The sequence below is a fragment of the Mastomys coucha genome, unplaced genomic scaffold, assembly GCF_008632895.1.
Source record: "Mastomys coucha isolate ucsf_1 unplaced genomic scaffold, UCSF_Mcou_1 pScaffold22, whole genome shotgun sequence".
NCBI classification, from domain to species: Eukaryota; Metazoa; Chordata; class Mammalia; order Rodentia; family Muridae; genus Mastomys; species Mastomys coucha.
Window position 1 is genome coordinate 15400073 of NW_022196905.1, and position 8437 is coordinate 15408509.

General features: G+C 36.7%; 1 long non-coding RNA gene across 1 annotated transcript in view; it reads right to left on the minus strand.

Moving 5' to 3' along the window:
• The window catches only part of LOC116070699, a 72627-nt gene extending 72397 nt beyond the window's left edge, over positions 1-230 (minus strand). Inside the window, exon 1 of the long non-coding RNA XR_004110524.1 lies at positions 26-230. This is a non-coding gene — a long non-coding RNA (uncharacterized LOC116070699). The remainder of the gene's footprint in view (positions 1-25) is intronic.
• Positions 231-8437: the final 8207 nt, after the last annotated feature.

Here is an 8437-nt window from a genome sequence, read left to right on the forward strand (position 1 = left end):
GAAGAAACCCAAAACTTGAACTCACTGTAGATTTCTGTAGATTTCTCCTTTGTTGTTATTTTCCTCATTCTCTGATGTCTAGAGAAGTATTTTTTTTCTTTTAAACAGTATGCTGTTGAAGTATTCACGGTATGTGTCTCCTTCTATATATGTTGTATCTTCATCTGCCCATACTAGACTGCAGAGCTCCAGTCTAATGGCAAGTTCTGTCCACTTGTGAAGAGTCTGCTAGCAGGTTCTATGGACTCCTTGGTGACTTCAAGCCCAAGGTGGTGCTATTATGTGGTCATAGAAGGTCATAGAAGATGATTTGAGACTAACCTTCACCAGCTTCAGACCAGCTTCTCCCAGTCCCGAGCACTGTAACATTAACATTAAAAATTCAGACATTATGGAGGTAGGAAAAAATTCAGTAGTGGAATTGTATTTGGAATGATTGGCCCAAGTAAATACCATTCATTCTCTTTGCCTGATATCCGTCTTTTTACGGTAAGGTCATTTAGAACAATTTAAAACCAGTTTTGAAATTTACAAAATATTGTTACTAATGACTATGGTGTGGCAAAGAAGTTATTTTAGCTATGTCAGACCACACCCTTGGCCAACAAGTGCACTCCTTCAGACCTGCTTCTGGAAACCATGTGTCACAACACTTCTGTCTTTGACTATCATGGATCCTACCAAAAAATGAGGATTTTACAACATTTGTAGTTTTGACTGACTAATTTCACAGCATACAACTAAGAATATGACCACCACCAACCTTGTAGTCTCAGTCAAAGCGTCTTAGTCCCGGACAACCCTGAGTAGGAGTCTCTCTGCTGCCTTATAGGTTACGAGTCACAGGGAAGATTGGTAAATATCATCTCCTGTTATTTTCCAAATGAGACCTGTGCATGCCTTTTGTCTCTGTTGTTGGTGTTATGTGATGTCATATTTATGGTTTAATTTATCACTGCCTTTTAGCTTCCATAAGGATGTTTCTGACTCCACAATAAAGAAATTGAATTAAGGAGGCAGGTTGTCATGTGGCATGTTTCTTTTATTTACTACAAATCTAAATTATATTTGGTTTCCCCATTTTCTTATATTCAGCAGTGTTATTTTACTCTACAAAATAGTGTTGTGACTAATATAACTATATGTATTTGTCATTTAATCCAGCTGTTCAACCTGCATCAATTACAAATTTATGTTTCTCATTTTTAGGCTCACAAGATTTGAAGATCTCTTTTAAGAGAAACTGGATCAATGATTTTTAAACTAAAGCCCATTGTCAATTCATTTTATCATTGAAAATATTTTTCATACAATATATTATGGTTATGATTTCCCTCCCACAACTCCTTCCAGAAACTCTCCATTTCCCCTACTACTGAAATCTACACTCCTCTCACTTTATCTCATTTGAAACAAACAGGCTTCCAAAAACTAATAGTAAAATATGTGTATAACTTGAAAATTAACACTGTTTATTAATTTCATTGCTCCTCCAATAATTTTTTTTTATAAATTTCCTAGCTCCACTCCCTTTTGTCAGTCCATCTCTCCTAATCACTGACTTCTGACCCCCTCTAGTAGTTCTTACTTCTTCAGGCTAGAATGTCTGTTTCCTCATTCTCATTCACTTCCCCTTCTTTCCATGATATCCTGGGCAATTTCATTCCACCATGCATGTGGCTCTTAATTACATTTGCTAATGATTCTCAAACTTACACTTGCAGCAATGTTCTTTAACTGCAAATCCTGAACATATAGCTGCTTCCTGCCCATTAGTCCTTGAACATTTATGACTGGTTGAGTTTGATATTTCCTGAAGCAGCACTATTGAATCTCATCACTCTGAAAACAAACAGAAAACAGGTTCCATTTTTATCCGTACAAGGATAGGATACTATACTCACTCAGTCACTCAAGAAAAACTCTCAGAGATAGTCTTGTCTCCATATTTTTCTCTGTCTTATTAAACCTTTGCTTTACTAATAGTACTTCACATCTGTGCCAACGATCAATGACAATGATCAAAGTCTACAATAATGTCAACTTAAGAATTGCAAAGGATCTCTGACCCACATTTATGTTCCCTTTCTTGTTTTATGACACAGTGTCTCTATATAACAATTTAAATTACTCATTTCAAGTATAAATTAGATAATAAGAATATGTTTTTAAATATCTCCTTTTCAAAAGAATTACAATGAAGAATCCATATTTTTTAAATATAGTGGACCTGCTATGTGATCTGCTGATACTTAGACTTAGACTACATATAATTATGGATTTCTAGGTTCTGCCTCCAATGGTTTTGTATGATATTTTGTCTAATGTGTTCTCCAAGCATGTGGATTGTATCGAGCTTGCTAGGTATTATATTGATGCCTCAAAGAGAATGTTTTTCTCATCAATGTCTCTACATGAACATACTTTACCATTTGGTCTCAACACAAATTTCAGTAACTGGGCAGAAGGAACATAATAATCATTTATTAAATGAATTCATAACAGTACTAGTATCCATATAGCAGAGATCAATTGTAGAGAGTAAGAGGTATATTCACATTATCACCATCATCATCATCATCATCATCATTATCATCACCATCAATTATTATTGTTCATTTTATTTCTCATAATATCTTTGTCTAAAATATGATAGTCTCAAACTCAATGTGTAGCCATTACTGGTCTTAAAGTCACTGCAATCCATCTGCCTCAGTCTCATCAGTGCTAGCATTATAATTATGCAACAATGTCTGTCTCTGAAGAACAAGTACATTTTCTGCTTTTGTGTTACCAGAAGGAAGTTTTTAAAGTTTTAAGTTGAAAATATCATGTAAAATATTTGCTTCTTTGATAAATATAAATTCCTAAAATCAAATTAAATTGTTATGGAAGGACAAATATTTATAATTGACAAATTTGCACTCTGTTTTTTGTACTTATTGACATGAATTATGGCTTCTCATTAAGGAGAGATTTACAGTGTTATTCAATCTGGAAACTGACTCAGGATAAATGCTATAAAGATCTACAAAACTGCTGTGAGCAGTGCAGTGTCATCAGAGTAAGTATTTTACCTGATGTAATCACTTTATAGGATAGCATGTCTTGTAGTGCAGCTTTTATTATAATTATTTAAGGCTCATGTCCTATTACACATCAAACAAAGTAACATAAAGCACTTCTCAGTGATATTGGCCAAAATAGGTATTTAATCTAGATGATGTTGGCAAACATTCACACAGGCAGAATTCACTGGTGAATTTTCTAATTTTAAATGGACAAAAAGTAAATTGGAGGGAAGTGGAAACACAGCAATAAAAATAATTAAACAGCTAACAGAGATGAGTAGGATATGATTAGTTGGCTGAGAAAATATGCCCAGGGGGTAAAGGAGTATCTCTATTACAAGTCTCAGATAGATGAGAGGAAATGTTCATTACAATACTGAGCATGTGTACACAGAAAAGACTTGCTGGCAATAGCAGCTTTGTGCTGTGCACATGTTTCTTTGTCTGTGCTCCAAACTGTGTTATGTTGTCCTTACAGGAAAATCAGAAAACAAGGACATATCTAGAGGCACACAACTACTCATATAATCTTGACATTAGAGTAGTAAGGTTGAGAGTCACAGCCACTCCAGATGAGCACTGGGATAGCCTGCTTGTAGTATTTTAGAATCCATGTATCCCTTTTTCTGAAAAACCAGAAAAGAAGTATGTTGGATGATGAAATGGAACAATTCAAAAGCTTCATTCCATGTTTGATTTTTTTTTTTATAAAAGACTTTCATGTATTTTTTGTTTATTTATTATATTGCTTTTTCTGGGTTTTGTTTGTTTATTTGGTTTTGGCCCTGGGTTTGGTTTTAATTGATTATTTTATTTATTTACATTACAAGTGTTGCCCTGCTCAACTTGCCTTTCCCAGAGTTTTTAAATAACATTCTGTTCTGAAATAATTCTAGGAACCATATTAGTTCCTTGTTGATACTATAACAAATGATGAGAAAAACATAGCTTAAAAGAGAAGTCATTAAATTTTCAGAGTTCTGATGGACAGGTATCCAAAATCTATACTACTGAGATGAAATGAAGTTGGTGGAGAAAAGTGATAGTGTTCCTCTACGCATCCACCCACTCCTGCCTCACCACCCTGGCATTTACCTTTACTGGGGAATGGAGCCTTCTCAGGCCCAAGGGCCCCCTCTGCCATTGATGTCCAGCAAGGCCATCCTCTGCTGCATATGAATCTGAAGCCATGGGTTCTTCCATGTGTACTCTTTGGTTGGTAGTTTAGTCCCTGGGAAATCTGGAGGGTCTAGATGGTTGACATTGTTGGTTTTCCTATGGGGTCACAAAATCCTTCAGCTCCTTCAGTCCTTTCTCTTCTACATTGGGTACTGCATGCTCAGTGTAATGGTTGGCTGCTAGCATCCGCCTCTGTATTTGTCACACTCTGGAAAAGCCTCTCAGAAGACAGCTATATCAGGCTCTTTCAGCAAGCAATTCTTGGCATCCACAATAGTGTCTAGGTTTGGTGTCTGTATATAGGATGGATCCCCAGGTAGGGCAGTCTCTGGACAGCCTTCCCTTCAATCTCTGCTCCACACTTTTTCTCCATATTTTCTCTTATGAGTATTTTGTTCCACATCCTAAGAAGGACTGAAACATCTACACTTGGGTCTTCCTTTTTCGTGAGCTTCATGTGGTCTGTGAATTGTATCTTGGGTATTCTTAGATTTTAGGCTAATGTAAATTTACCAGTGAGGGCATACCATGTGTGTTCTTTTCTGACTTGGCTTCATCACTCAGAATGATATTTTCTAGTTAGATTCATTTGACTAAGAATTTCATGAAGTCATTGTTTTTAGTAGCTGAGTAGTACTCCATTGTATAAAAGTACCATATTTTCTGTATTCATTCCTCTGTTGAAAGACATCTAGGTTCTTCCAAGCTTCTGGCTATTAGAAATAAGCCTACACATAGTGGAGCATGTGTCCTTGTTATATGTTTGAGCATTTTTGGTTATATGACCAGGACTGATATAGCTCGTATATACTATGTCCAATTTTCTGAGGAACCACCAGACTGGTTTCCAGAGTGGCTGTACCAGCTTGCAATCCTACCAGCAATGGAAGAGTGTTCCTCTTTCTCTACATCCTGGCCACCATCACATGTCATCTGAGTTTTTGTAGCCATTCTGACTAGTGTGAGGTGGAATCTCAGGGTTGTTTTGGTTTGCATTTTCCTGATGACTAAGGATATTGAACACTTCTTTAGGTGCTTTTAGACAATTTGATGTTCCTCAGTTGAGAATTCTTTATTTAGCTCTGTACACCATTTTTAATAGGGTTATTTGGTTCTCTGGAGTTTAACTTCTTGAGTTCTTGGATATTAGCCCTCTTTCAGATGTAGAGTGGGTAATGATATTCTCCCAACCTTTTGGTTGCTGTTTTGTCCTATTGCCAGTGTCCTTTGCCTTATAGAAGCTTTGCAATTTTATGAGGTCCCATTGGTTGATTGTTGATCTTAGAGCATAAGCTATTGATGTTCTGTTCAGGAAATTTTTCCCTGTGTCCATATACTCGAGGCTCTTCCTCACTTTATTTTATATTAATTTCAGTTTATCTGGTTTTATGTGGACATCCTTGATACAGCTAGACTTGGGTTTTGTACAAGGAAATATGAATAGGTTAATTTGCATTCTTCTACATTCTGACCTCCAGTTGAACTAGCATCAGAAATTGCTGTCTTTTTTCCACTGGATGGTTTTAGCTCCTTTGTCAAAAATCAAGTGTATGGGTTCATTTTTGGGTCTTCAATTTCACTCAATTATCTTCCTGCCTGTCTCTATACCAATACCATACAGTTTTTATCACTCTTGTTCTGTAATATAGCTCCAGGTCAGGGATGGTGATAACTCCAGAAATTCTTGTATTGTTGAGAATAGTTTTAGCTATACTGGGTTATTTGTTCTTTCAAGTGAATTTGCAAATTGCTCTTTCTAACTCTATGAAGAATTGAATGGGAACTTTGATGGGGATTGCATTAGATCTGTACATTGCTTTCAGCAAGATGGCCATTTTTTACTATATTAATCTAATCCTGATCTATGATCATGAGAGTTCTTTCCACCTTCTGAGACCATATTAAAGTTCTTTTTACAGAGAGTTGAAGTTCTTGTCATACAGATCTTTCACTTGCTTGGTTAGAGTCATACCAAGGTATTTTATGATATTTGTGACTATTGTGAAGGGTGTTATTTCCCTAACTTCTTTCTCAGCCAGTTTATCCTTTGAATAGAGGAAGGCTATTGATTTATTTGAATTAATTTTATATCCAGCCACTTTGCTGAAGTTGTTTACCAGGTTTAGGGGTTCTCTGGTGTAATTTTTGGAGTTACTTAAGTATACTATCATATCCCCTTTAAATAATGATACTTTCACTTCTTCCTTTTCAATTTGTATCCCTATGAACTCTTGTTGTCCAATTGTTCTAGCTATGATTTTGAGTACTATATTGAATAGGTATGGAGAGAGTGGGCAGCTTTGTCTAGTCCCTGATTTTAGTGGGATACCTTCAAATTTCTTTCCATTTAGTTTGATGTTGGCTACTGGTTTGCTCTCTATTGCTTTTGCAATGGTCAGGTATGGGTCTTGCATTCCTCATCTTTATAAGACTTTTAAAGGAAAGGGTGTTGAATTTTGTCAAATACTTTCTCAGCATTTAATGGGAAGACCATGTAGTTATGTTCTTTGAGTTTATATAGTGGATTACATTGATATATTTCCATACATTGAAGTATCCTTGCATCTTTGTGATGAAGTCTTCTTGGTACAATCATAAGAGGTAGAGGTAGAAAGGGACCTTGGCGGCAGAGATGAGGATGGGTAAGAAAGGGGGGCACTATCAGGTATTTTACAGGAGAAAAGTACAGATTGTCAGGAATTTGAATAGAAACATGTAGAACTGGGAATGGGGAACTGGAGACAGCCTATAAAAAGTCCCAGACTCTAGGGAAGCCAAAGGCTCCCAGGACCTAACTGGGATAACTTTAGTTGAAATATACAACAAAGGGGAGATATAACCTGTAGAGACCACCTCCAGAAGATTGGTATACCCCTCAGTTGAGAGATGTGGCTACACATCCATCTCATAATTTTAACCCAGAATTGTTCCTATCTAAAGGAAACACAGAGACATAATGTAGAGCAAAGACTGAAGGAAAGGCCACCCAGAGACTGCCCCATCTAGGGATCCATCTTTTCTGCAGACACCAAACACCCACACTCTTGCTGATGCCAAGAAATGCTTGCTGACAGGAGCTTGGTAAGGCTGTTATCTGAGAGATTCTACCAGCACCCGACTAATACAGATGCATATACTCATAGCCAACCATCAGACTGAGCTCAAGGGAGCCCAATGGAAGATCTAGGAGAAGCACTGAAGTAGCTGAAGGGGATTGCAACCCAATAGGAAGAACAATATCACCTAACTGGACCATGCAGTGCTCCCTGGAACTAAACCACCAACCAAAGAATATACATGGAGTGAGTCATGGCTCCAGATTCATATGTAGCAGAGGATAGCCTTATGTGACATCAGTGAGAGGAGAAGGCCTTGGTCCTGTGGAGGCTTGATACCCTATTAAAGGTAGATGCTAGAATAGTGAGGCAGGAGTGGGTGACTAGGTGGAGGAACACCCTCACAGAGGCAAAGGGGAAGGGAAGAGGATAACGGGATAGTTGTTTTTGGAGGATTAACCAAAAAGGGAAATATAATTTGAAATGTAAATAAATAAAATAATATTTTTTAATGTGAATCCATAGTAAATATTAATACTATTATAAGAGAAACATCTTTGACTAAGATATTATAAAGGCATAGTTTCATATTAATTCTCCTGCTTCCATTTCTTTATATCTTATTAAATTAATCATGTCTTAGCTTCTAAGTGAGTATCAAGCATGTTTCTACATAAAGTTTAGTTCACGTTAATAAAAAGAAATCTGTGAATGTCTCTGGTGCTTAGCCCTTGAGTTGTCTCTTCATTCCTTGGTTTGTTGGTGAACTACACATAACATGTAGCTCCTATACAAATGCATACACATATATGTGTATGTAGGTATGTATGTATATATAAAACACACACATATATTCCTTTAAGTAAACATAAAATACTATATTTTCTATGGTTTTATCATATAGTTATAAGCGTTATTTATCTCTCCTCTCTGCTTTTCTGCCTGTGTTTTCCCTGTCCCATTTTTGTAATTTTCTCCCTTATAGTACTTGCATCTTCCTATTTCTTTCCCTAGAATACCATCTTCTTCCCAACTCATGACACATGCTTTTTAAAAAATTTTCCGGAGCTGCCATCTTCTCTCCAGTAAGTTCCTAAGCCGGGAACAGTCAGCAAGGAGACACAGACCCCA